At 41.6% G+C, this 12420-nt stretch overlaps 1 protein-coding gene across 1 annotated transcript in view; it reads left to right on the top strand.

The window, feature by feature from the left end:
- The window catches only part of LOC101857696, a gene marked incomplete in the record, with an annotated part of 72430 nt that overhangs the window by 1146 nt on the left and 58864 nt on the right, over positions 1-12420 (top strand).

Raw genomic sequence — 12420 nt, 5'->3', positions numbered from 1 at the left:
TCCCCCCCCCCCCAAACAAACACACAAGGTCAGGGCATCTGTAGGTTTCTCCAAACCCAGCATCACGGAGCCCTAAAGAGGATTAAAACTTCATTAGCAGTTTCGTGTATAGCTCGATTTGGAATCTTTTGTAGAGAACAGTTGAAGAATGCAGGTGAAAAACTGAAGTCACACTTTCTGTCTAAGAAGTGAGAGTTACGATCCAAAGACTTCCTGCTGTTTCTTTCATTCACGTCTAAAATTCTACTTGTATTTAAAATGTTTGTGTTCTACTCATTAAATATTCGTTTATTAGTTATTTTAGGCAGGACTCATCTATACAATCTAAAGACTTGCTGTATCTTTCACATCTAAAATTCTTTGAAATGTGCGTGTTCTACTCATGAAATATTTATTCACTGGTTATTTCAGGTAGCCTTCATCTTTCTATGTCATCTTTTTGTTACGCAGTCGGGATTTGATATAAAGGGCTATAAAAGTTTGGACGTCATCAGTCCCCCCCCCCCTTTTCCCCGTACTCTTCAGTTGAGAGTAATGGACACCTCACAGAACTTTATGACGACTCTGTCTACGTCACGGGTTTCTAAGTCGCGCCCCACAGGCCATGTGAGGTCTGCAGGGCGACATTTTGTGGCTCCTACTAATCTAGATATAAGTCTAAACAAATGGGTAACGTGGAAAGATCGGGGAAACATAGATCTAGCTTCTTTTTTTTTTTAGAGCATCCGAGCAAAGGAATGAATGGGGAACCATGATCGCCGATGTCTGTCGCAGATCCGGCACTTGATGAGGACTAGATATAAGATTGTAGTTTTAGTGTAGCCCAAGCTTGGTTAGATCTTATAGTTGACAGAACTTCATTGTCCCTCGCCTTCCCTGAGCTTTCCGGGATGCTCAAGCAGACCATGCACACTTTTAGTAGCACATAATATCTGTATGTGAAAGACCTTGGACTTTGAAAAGTTTGAGAATTGCCTTCCTTTCTATTGCTTCTCCCCCCCCCTCCTAAAAAGTATTGGTCAAAAGTGATGACCCGCCCCCCCCCCCCCCCCATTTAAAAAAAAGGATTAGTCGAAAGTGGTGCCCCCCCCCCCCTCCCCCCCCCCAAGCTCCCTCAAGGTCTTCTTATTCTACTTAACGTTTTAAAGTGAGTATCCCAGTTCACCCCCCCCCCACCCACCTCGGCACCACATCGGCTATAGATCAGCCGATAACTGGTTTGGGGTCCCACAACATTGATTTAGATAGGAAAGGCCTTGAATATCTTGAATACGGTGCTCAATAACGGGGTATTGATTCGTTTATCGGAGCCATAGGAGAAGGCTTTTGATTAAGCTTAAGACAGATTAGGAGACGGTTGTTGTATGGGGAGACACGGTTTTTGACTCACGATCGATAAGTCGAGCTGGTGCTAAAATACAAACAAAAAAATTTCATCTCTAGACGGAAAACATAATAAATTATATTTTGTGGATCATAATTATTTTTTTTTAATTTCATCTCTCTAAACCCAGACAAAGAAAAATTATGAGTAGAAAAGGGGTTAGAATATGTCTGAACAGGTCTCAGTTTTTGGGATGATGGAGCAAAATTATTTCTTGACGGCGTATCCAGTTCCGGCGTTGAGTGCCAAGGAAAAGCCGTTACAAGACATACGAGCGTGGTTTTAAAAAACCCCCCAAAATAACCCCTCTTTTTTAAAAGAAATGATTATTTATTACGGGTGAGTTTGCAATCAACAGAATTTTTCCAAATATGTCTTTCCAATCTCTTCCAAACTCCCAGCACTTCTTTCTTATTGTTTGGTGCTCCTACGTTAAGAGGCATTTGATTTGTAGACCAACATTTCTGATTGTTGGAGGCTTTTAACATTTCCTTTTGAAAAGAAGCTTGAGATTTTTTCTGCAATAATTTCTTCCACTCGTGTAAGTGCCAAAACTTTACAAATGAGCACTCCCAAAATTCCCTTTGTAGTTTGCCAGCGTTTTTTGTTACTAATAAATTCCGCGGAGAGAGAGACAGAGAGAGAGAGAGAGAGAGAGAGAGAGAGAGAGAGAGAGAGAGAGAGAGAGAGGGGGGGGGTGGAAGAAAGGGGGAAGAGGGAGAGAGAGAGAGAGAGAGAAAGAGAGAGAGAGAGAGAGAAAGAGAGAGAGAGAGAGGGAGAAAGGGGGAGAGAGAGACACAGAGAGAGAGAGAGAGAGAGAGAGAGAGAGAGAGAGAGAGAGAGGGAGAGAAAGAGAGAAATTGAGAGAGAGAGAAGGACAAGCATACGCCTAAACGTATTCGTGATAGGCGAGGTCGGAATCAAACAGTGGAGGGAAATAGACAAACAGACAGTTAAAGATACAACACAAACAAACCAACACCTTGTTAAACAGACAGACTGACACCGAGAAAGGACTTTGTCAGAAAAATGAAAGAGGCCTGACTGAGGCAATGCAGTTCTTGCATAATGGAGGCCAGTCGAGTGATGTTGGTTTCGGTTCTTGCTTTTGTGTTTTGGGGATGGAATTATTTGACAAGTGAGTAGTAATGGCCATCCATCGTGACTTGTCGGGGGTACAAAATCAATTATCCTACTTTTAATTCCTGAAACGCACGATTTTTTATTTAATTCTTTTCGGTAAGTGTTTAAGGGCGTACGCAACTGCATATTGCAATACATTAAACATTTTCTTAAAAATTTTGAATTTACCCAGGTGGTGGCTAAAGCCAAGTCTTTTCGATTTTGAACACTCAAGGGATCTTTAACGCGCACAACTTGCACGCTTGACCTCCGAGATTGTTCGCCCTGATCCGAGAAGTTAGGTGTTAGATCTTGCCTATCATATGAAGGAGCCAAGGAGTAGCAGTAGAAAGGCTGCAGAAAGAGTCAGGAGCCCAGAGGAGGGGGCAAAGGAGGTGAGGGGTGGGTACAGAAAGTGGAGACGAAAGAAGACGACAGAACATTGTTAGACAGCAGGATTGGAGATGACATTATATGAGAACATTTTGGAGAAGAAAATATTTCGTCGCTTTCCGGATTCGAACCCGGGACCTATTGAATGACAGGCGAACACCGTAACCTCTCGACCACGAACCCCCTGCGTGAAGTTTAAACGTGTGTTGACCTTGAGTGCGAGTGCACTCAAACTTAGGGCTATTACTTTTCATTTATTACTCTGTTCGGTTAATCAAATAGTCAGCACTGTCATACGATTAATGAGACTGCAGGTGCCAATAGATGACAGGAACACTTAGAACAATCGGAATCTACGCTCAGCCTGATTCAGGATAAAAATAGATATGTCGTCAGGATTTAAAAACCATTCTTTTTTGTCTTTTGCCTATTCATTCCCTTGTTTTCTTGTTGTTACAGCTGTAGCATTTTCTGCCGTTGTTGCTGGTGGTTGTGGTGGTATTGGTGATGATGCTGTAAAAATAAATCCTTCCTTGTTTTTACTCTTACTTTAATTTTATTGGGGGGGGGGGTATGCATCTTTTAGAAACACACGAGGATTGCAGCAAAGGAACGAAAACTCATTGTTCAAGCGATATACGATAGTAGTTTATCACCAAAGATCGTGTATAACAAGATAGTTAAATCCTCTTTTTGAGCCAATTAAAAAAGTGTCCTTAGAATTAGGTGGCGCCCTCTCCGAGAAAGCGCGAACTTTGCGAACAGAGTAACCTTACTTGTGAGGAAAAACAATAAAAGCGAAACTAACAAACTGTGAAGTTCCTATTCTTCTTCTGGAGAAACGAAAGAGAGCTTCAAAACAAAGACTGCTGCGCCATCTGAAGCAAGGAGCGGACATCCGCGGACACTTTTTTGTCTGAGCGAACTATCTTGTTGTGTACGATCTTTGTTATAAATTTGTTATAAATTCGTCGTTAAATATTTCAGATGCCTTCCATGTGCTCGCCTTTTTACTTATTTAATTAGTGAAGTACAACAGTCGAGCTTTTTCTAACAGCCACCGTGCAAGACAACCACCTGTACAAACGGCCACTTCTCATTTCCTTGCTCGCGTACTTTTAACATTAAACTGACACAGTGTAAGACGGTTACGTATAGACGGTCACATGGTACTAGGCGGCAGCTTTTCTCCTCGATAATGGGTGGCCATTTTAGACAGTTTCAGCAGTGGTTAATGCATTTGATTGGTTAGTTATTCCTCTAATCTATGTTCCTGAGGGATGTTTTCATCTCCATCCATAATGCATCACAATCAGTGAAGATTGATGAGGTCTCCAGATTGACACCACTGTTCCAATCGCACCCAACAAGCCGTGAACATAAAAACTTTTAGGTACACAAGTAGACAGAGAGGGTATTATGAAAGGGAAGAGAAAGTGTTAATAAAGACCTAAAGTTTTTTAAACTTCAGTTTTTTAAACCATAGCCTTCCTTTCTTTCTCGGCATTAATTGTTCTTAACAGTAAAACCTACCGCTGCGACAGAAAATGGCATTTTACACAGGGTGCCCTTTGGGGGATCGGGTCGGGTCGGGGCGGAGATTGAGGGCGCAAAGCGGCTATCGTGGCACAAGCCGATCGTGCCGGACTCATCGCCTCAAAAACTAACGCGCTTGTTTTCAGGCAACCTATCGGGCGACCGACCCGACCCGACCCGACCCAACCCGTTCCCATGCGCAATGGGCGCCCAGTATTGCTTGTCACTGGCACGCTTTTGATGGGTTAGCTAACTCTAGCAGGCATACATTATGTCCAACAGAAGAACAAAGACTATGGGGATCTCGTGGCCTAGAGATTAAGGAGTTCACCTCTCATTCAAAGGTCCCGGGTTCCAATCCGGGTAGTGACCGAAAAACATTCTTTTCTAAAATTGTCTCCTTTCACCTCCTTTCCTGTTCTCTTGCAATTTTCTGTCGTCTGACTTTCTGCTCCCACCCCCTCACCGTTGCCCCCTCCTCTAGGCTCCTGACTCTTTCTGCAGCCTTTCTACTGCTACTCCTTGGCTCTTTCTTACTGTTGTCTTTCAGCCACACCCCTGATCTTATGGTAGGAAAGATCTACACCTAGCCTTCTCGGACAAGGGCGAAAAAATCGGAGGTCTCGAGCGTAAGCTGCGCACGTTAAAGATACATTGGTTGTCTAAAACCGATAAAAGTAGGCTTCAGCCGCCACCCTGGCAAAATTCAAAATTTCCTACCGACTGAAAATGTTTAATGTGTCCCGCGCGTGACCTGGTGCAGTTGCGAACACCGGAAAACACTTACCAAAAACAAATAAAAAAATGAAACAACAAAGACTATGTTGTGCCACATTTCGAACGACCACACATGAATTAAAAACATGAGAACTGCTACAATATGTACTTTAAGGGCTTGGAACGGTTAAAAAGGTTGCCAATTATTCTCATCTATCTTTACGCTGAACACTTGTGAAACAAATCTATATACAATATAATAATATTATGTTAATAAAACGTAAAAATACGAATTGTTCTATGTCCCGTAGTGTTCGTATTGCTGTCTGTCTTTTCCGGTTTCAGATTTTAAAAAACAACAAAAAAGCAGCAAAAGCGTGAATCAAAAAGTCAGTATGTGTCACAAAGTTTATCTTCCTTTTGAGCTGGGCCCAAACAGCATCTTTTCAAGTGTTGTCAAAATATAACCATAGCGTGTGTCCTCAGAGATAGTGAAATTCTCGGCAGTCCTACATGATACTGAAAAAAAATGCTATGGTCCATTTATGAAAGTTCCAGTTTACCTTTTAGAGATAGTCCATCTTATTGTGTTTTTAAAAATTTTATCTTCTTCGAATTTTTAGCTTTTTCGTAATCTCTGCATCATTGGACGAAGCTGTTTCATCTATTGTCACGACATATAATTTTTTAAAATCGTTTCTTATTTCGCCTTTTTTGGCCAGTACCTTAATCTTATCAGTATTTCATTTGGCCATTTAGTACCCATCGGAGTTATATTCTTCACATTTTAGAACACTTCTAGTACGAAGATCTCTTTGAAACTTTCAGTATTTCTCAAAAATCATTTTGACAGACTGCTTTGCAAAGTGTTAAGATCGGATTAACGAGTAAATTTCTTCTTTGAAAAGAGGTGGCACAGAGTTCCCCACGTCGTAGGAATACGATAGTAAAACACGACGTACGGATCGGGTTAACCACACAAAGATTCCATCACCATGCATCAATCGCTGAGTACTTTTCAAAAGGGAGCATAGATCACGTTTTTTGTCAATAAGTATTTACCTTGATAAGACCTGGACTGTTAGTTCTGATGTCAGCAATGGCTTCAAAGCGTGTCTGACGTGCGTCTCGTGTGATTGTCTGTGGGTAACGTTAATCAAGTTGAGCAGACAAAGAGTAAGATAACCATATCGCCAATGTAGTCATTAAATGTAATCAATGATAATAAATAGAACTTATTTGGCGCATATCTCGCTTAACAGCAAGCTCTGTGCGATTCGCAATCTGTATTGCTACCTCGGGAGACCCTAGCACACAAAAAATATTACAGATTCTCCGGAAGTATGAGGTACAAGCAGCCGATTAAGCGCCCAAACACAAACTACCAAGATCGTTTGCTATCTATTATAGCCGAGGTACCCATTCCAACCTGAGTGAAGTGAGGAAAAGTCGTGTAAAGTGTCTTTTCCAAGGTTTTTGAGTCCACGACCTGACATGGTGCAATACATGCTGAGCTGTTAAAATAAAACCTGGAGATAACAGTTTTGAGATTGTAATCAGAACAAGCAGGTGTTCTTATTGCAGAGAGGGGTCTTTAAAAACCAAAATTGGCCCTCCACTCTCGCCGAGAGAAAGTTGATCACGTTGCTTTCTTTTCCTATGTGTAACTTTGAACACCATGTCATTGTGTGATGTAACGCGAACTCCAAGGGTCATTGTTTGCATATTGTAATTTTTTCTTGGTGGGTGGTTGGTGGGCATTGTGGTGTAGTGTTATTTCCTCCTTCTTTCTATTATACACCTATATTCCTTATCTCTCCTCTTTCTTGTCTTTATATGTTACTCTCTCGTAGCACCTCTCATCTTCGGCACATATGATCTGTGCGTGGTTGGCGGGTGCTCTGGTGTGGTTTGCTCCTTCTTTCCTATCAAACATATATCGTCCATATCTCCCCTCCTTCCTTTTTATGTTTGTTACTCTCTTGTAACACCTCAAATCTCTAATGATCTATTTGTGTTGCACGCGATGCAAATTCTTACTAAAACTAAGCTAAAATGTTGTTCCAGATTTTTTTGCATAATCACAGTATGCTTCACGGCCCTTCGTTAAAAAAAAAATTTGTCCATTCTCTTGTCACTTTCGTGAAATCAGAAAGTCTTAATTCAGTCACGAGCTGACATTACTCCGATCCCGCACGTCCTTGTATCACCCACTCCAGAATGACTGATATTTCCACAGACAACTATTTTTAGTCATTAGGGTTCTCCATCTCTCCTAAGCTGGCTCCGCGTGGTTGTGCTATTTGCCTGGGCATCATACGCACAGCACTCTAGTGTCAACCAGTCAGCAATCACGCCACTGTCTCGTTTGTTTGGCATTGATCGAGCAACGAGTTTTCACGTGTAGAGAAAATGAGACTACTTAATAACGGTCAATTGATCTGCACACAGGAAATGTTTGTAAGTCGTGAAGTGACCTAGTTCGTGCTGCAGATGAGTTCCTATAGGGTTCATAATCTCCCTGCAAGTTCTCGATACTGACCTCCTCCCCCCCCCCACTCTCTCCCTTCCCACCCACACAGCCCCTTTCTTTTTCCTCGTTTTCTTCAGTTGCAAGCTTCCGATGTTTTTCTCAAAATGTCACCATAGTCACAAATCAAATGTTTTTATACTGACTGTGACAACATTATGTTTTCCCTTTTCCGCTTCCAGACATTTCACAAAGTACAACATTAAACTGTGATGGTGGGTGGTAGGCTGGTGCTCTGGTGTGGTTTGCTCCTTCTTCCCTATCAGACATCTATCGTCTTTATCTCCCATTCTTCTTTTTTGTGTTTGTTACTCTTTTGCAACACCTCTAATCGTCGGCCCTTATTATGACCTTATTGTGTTGCAAGTGCTGTAAAACTCTTCCCAAAAAATGCCTCTGATAATTGGTTTGAGTCTGAGGAGGATTTTTACAGTTTTTGTAACAAAATTAGGTTGTATAAGTGCAAAAAATTAAAGGGTCACTTGAGAGTAATACACAAGAAAGAGAAGGAGGAGATAATATAAGGATGATAGATGTTTGATAAGAAGGACGAAAGATTGGTTTGCTGTCTATTAATTGCTCTGAGACAATAAAAAGTTGAAAAGATTCTTTTAAAAATATTTTGTTTTGAAAAACGAAAGTGAATCCTAGCCCTTTTACGACATCAATAATTTATAGTAACAGATGATTGTTTGTTTGATTGCTTTGTTTATTTTTTGCTTTGGTTTTTTTCTTTGGTGGGGGGGTAGCTTAAGTTTTGCTCATATTCTGTGGACTCGTCACTTAATTATTGTAGCCTACGTATTAAAACAATAAAATTCTGATGTTTTACGCTCATATCGACACAATTTTAACCAGGACCAACCCGGCTGAGAGTACGTAGTCTAAAAGAGACATAAGCACTGCTCACAGCCGAAAGCTCCGTATCCTGGACTCTAGCGTGGACATCATCAGGGGAGAATGCGTCCCTGTTTCGGGCTCTTCCTCTCTTCAACTTTTCGCTGTTTTACGCCCATATCGATACAATTTCAACCAGGACCTAGCCGGCTGAGAGGTGTACAACATCCAAGCAGAAAGACCGAAATATGAGATAAAACTTCTCCATACACGGAATCGAACTCAAGTTTTCTTCTTTTCTAGTTTAGTAAGTGTTTTACGGCACTTGCAACACAATAAGGTCATATAAGGGCAAAAGATTAGAGGTGTTACGAGAGAGTAACAAACACACACAAGAAGGGGGGGGGAGATAAAGACGATAGATGTTTGATAGGAAAGAAGAAGCAAACCATGCCAGAGCACCTGCCAACCTCCCACTCAAGTTTCCTGAGCCCAACAACGAAGTGCCTAACAGCTATACCACGGCTGCAGATATAGGCTCCTTTGGAAAACACAGTGTGGCGTCGGTGGCCAAGGGGTTAGGCTACCGGACTCGCTATCATGAGGTTGCGGGCTCGGGGGTTCGAGCCGCGGGCCCGACGTTGTGTCCTTGGGAAAGGCACTTTACACGAATTTTCCTCACTTCACCCAGGTGGGAATGGGTACCCGGCCATAGACCACAAAAGATCGTCTTAGTATGTTCGTGTTTTAGCGCCTACAAATGGATGCTTGCACTGTATAATTCCCAGGTAGTTGAGGTTGTTTCAGGATGCTCTCAGGTCTGCTGGGGTAATAGTATAGATTGTGAAGCGTGTAGAGCTTGCAGTTGAGCAGGGATTTGGGCTATACAAATGCTATCTATTATTATCATTATTAAGTTAGTGTTAAATTTTCCCCTTTTAGCCCCATACAGATGCCGTAAAACAACAACTTACAACCAACGTCTGTTGTGTAGGGGTTAGGCACTTCTCTGTCTCACACAAAAGACCCAAGTGTTATTCATAGGTATGGAGGATATTTCTCGAGTATTTCTCTCTTGCTGTTGGGATGTTATACCCCTCTAAGCTCGGTTTGCCCTGCCATGCAGCGTCGACGAACCCGTTTCCTATCATTTTAAATATTTAAATTGTGTCCATGGGGACTTTAAAACGCTTACATCAACTTACACCCAGTGATTTTTTCCCGCGTCCATGTTGTGACTTTAGGAAAAATAACGACAATTTCCCACGTCTACTAGGCATCACATCGTGCCTCGGTTTCTGAAGTAAGCAATCCTGTTGGGAGATCATACGTTCACACAGATGCACGCCATTTTCGACGACAAATTTTTGAACAAAGAAGACCGCAATTTTTTTTTCTAGGCATTCAAAGCCAAACGTATTTCTTTAAATGAAACTAGTCTGTTTTGTTCCACTTCTACCTATATAGCAATCTGCTTTTGTGCCATCTAAAATGTCCCTTTTACTAAACATTTAAGAGAAGCATTACCACAGCCTTCAGGATCGAATCTACTGGAGGGGGGGGGGGGGGGGTTAAAGGCAAGTTAGCTAAGCAGATCGAAACCTCAGAACTCTGATTGAACCCAGATTTCTTTTTCTCTCTCCATGTTTTGTTATCTGATTTATGTGGGATTAATGACGTGCCACAATTTTTTTTCTCCCCACTTTTTTTTCCTCCTGTATTTACAACAGGCGTTTTGCTGTCCAGTGGCCTGGGCAGGCGGTGCCGATGAAATTATTGCCTGGTCATTAAATATTCATGAACGGATTTGCTTCAAAAGACATTGTAGTCAGGCACGGGCTGGGTTTAGCTTTGATTCTGTCCGCCAAGAACTTTCTAATCTGTTTGGACGGAGGGAAAGCTAGCTGGTCTCAGAGATTGTGGTTTCCATTTCTATGGTCTCAGAGACTGTGCTTTCCATTTCTCTGTTCTCAGAGACTGTGGTTTCCATTTTTCTGGACTCAGACACTGATGTTTCCATTTCTAAGGTGTTCACTTCGGTAAGTTTTAATCTGCTGGAGCAGATTGAAAAGTCTTGCCTCCTATTCCAAGAACATATTTTCCAAAATGATCTGACTATAAACACAAATGTAGTTGCAAATGAAAGTTTAGAATGTTTACTATGAAATTCGACGCTGTTTCTTACATAATCGCAACCTCTCTGCATCAATATTATAACAACAATGCAGAATAGAAACGTATGTGCGTGAAAAGAAAACCGCTTGATTTTTTTTTTAAATAGTTACCGACGTGATGCTGATACTTACTTCTCGCCAGCGCACCTTGTGGAGACAGAGATGGTGATCATGTGGGACGCAAAGTTAGAAGTTATCTCACAACAGACATCTATAACTTTCATTTGGCATGAATTCCGTGTTATTTGCGTGGTTGTTCGGTAATTAATACGTAGGAGGCAAGAGGTTTGGGTCAGGCCCTGTATACATGTATTCATCTGCTAAAACGTTGGTGAGGGCCATGCGTAAACAGGCAAGGGTTTTGTCGAGTAGAGTCTAGTGAGGTCATGGACGATGACGTTTTCTTGGTGTTTTGTGTTTGTTGCTCAGAAACGGTTTTATCATTTTTGTATTCCACTTTGCCTCAAGAACATGACGGCCTGTTTGGGGTTTTTTTTTTGGGGGGGGGGGAGTTTGTTGGGGGGGGGGTGGTATTTTAAGAGAAAACTATATTGATATTCATACTCTTTCTTAACATTTAATATGCATACATACCTTGTTATCAAACACCCGTTTGTGTACTAGCCTACTTACCTTTCCACAATAAGTAACATCACAAGCAAACTTCAAGTTTCAGTCTACCTGCCTACTTACCTACCTATTTACCTTCCTACTTACCTACCTATCTATTTTTCTGCCTGCCTGCCTACCAACCTACCTACCTATCTACCTACTTACCTACCTACCTACCTACCTACCTACCTATCTACCTACCTACCTATCTACCTACCTACCTTCTTACCTTCCTACCTGCATACCCATGCGCCCATCAACCCGTTCATCCACTCACCCATCCATTTACCTCGCTTCTTACTATAGTTTGGAGAAGCGGTTTCTAATATGGTATTCTAAGTCTAAGTCTGTGTACTGTGCATACCTTTTTTTCGTAACAAGGTTTGGCACATAATATATGACCTCACTGTGTTGCAAGTGCCGTAAAACTCTTACTAAAAAGAAGAGAGAGAAATCCTTATTGGCTTCATGATTATGTGTGGAACAAAATGTTATAGACAAAAAATGGCCCTGTGAGTTTAATGCAATCAAGCAGAGAGACAATCAAGCAAAGCCCAGGCTATGCATTTGCAAAGTTCTAAAACCCTAGCTTTAACGACCAACAAATATTTACTTGGAGACGCCGACAGAGGCTGTACCAGACATCCATTGATCTACCTGAGAGCTGGGTAAACTTTTAGGATCGGGGGAATTCAGTTGCCTGCTTATTATATAGATGGGGTTGCTTAGCTAGAGTGGTATTCTGAAAGCTTATGTTTAAATGGCGCTATTTGATCTAGCGCTAAGATTTATCGTTTTTCAAGGATGTCTTCTTGTCTTCATGGATTTCGTAGTCGGATGTTCAAAGTGTAGTGTTTGATTCTCTAACACCAGGAAATCAACTCAAATACCCGCCAAGTAGTACCCGACTAGGTACGTAATTGTGTGTCGTAAAAAAACAAATAATGTGACTTGTTTGGTTAAAGCATTAACAATTCGGTCTTAGTTTTTTAAAAATAATTTTAAAGTGACATTCTTACATGACGCCACGATGACCCACACTATGGCTCCACTGATAGTGGAGACATTGGACGTGCGTAGTATGCCTAGGTCAGGTGAGTTCTGAATGGGGGGGG

This window comes from Aplysia californica, unplaced genomic scaffold (assembly GCF_000002075.1).
Source record: "Aplysia californica isolate F4 #8 unplaced genomic scaffold, AplCal3.0 scaffold01248, whole genome shotgun sequence".
Taxonomy (NCBI): domain Eukaryota; kingdom Metazoa; phylum Mollusca; class Gastropoda; order Aplysiida; family Aplysiidae; genus Aplysia; species Aplysia californica.
The sequence above is the reverse complement of the archived record's forward strand: the minus strand, read 5'-3'. Positions and strand labels throughout refer to the sequence as shown.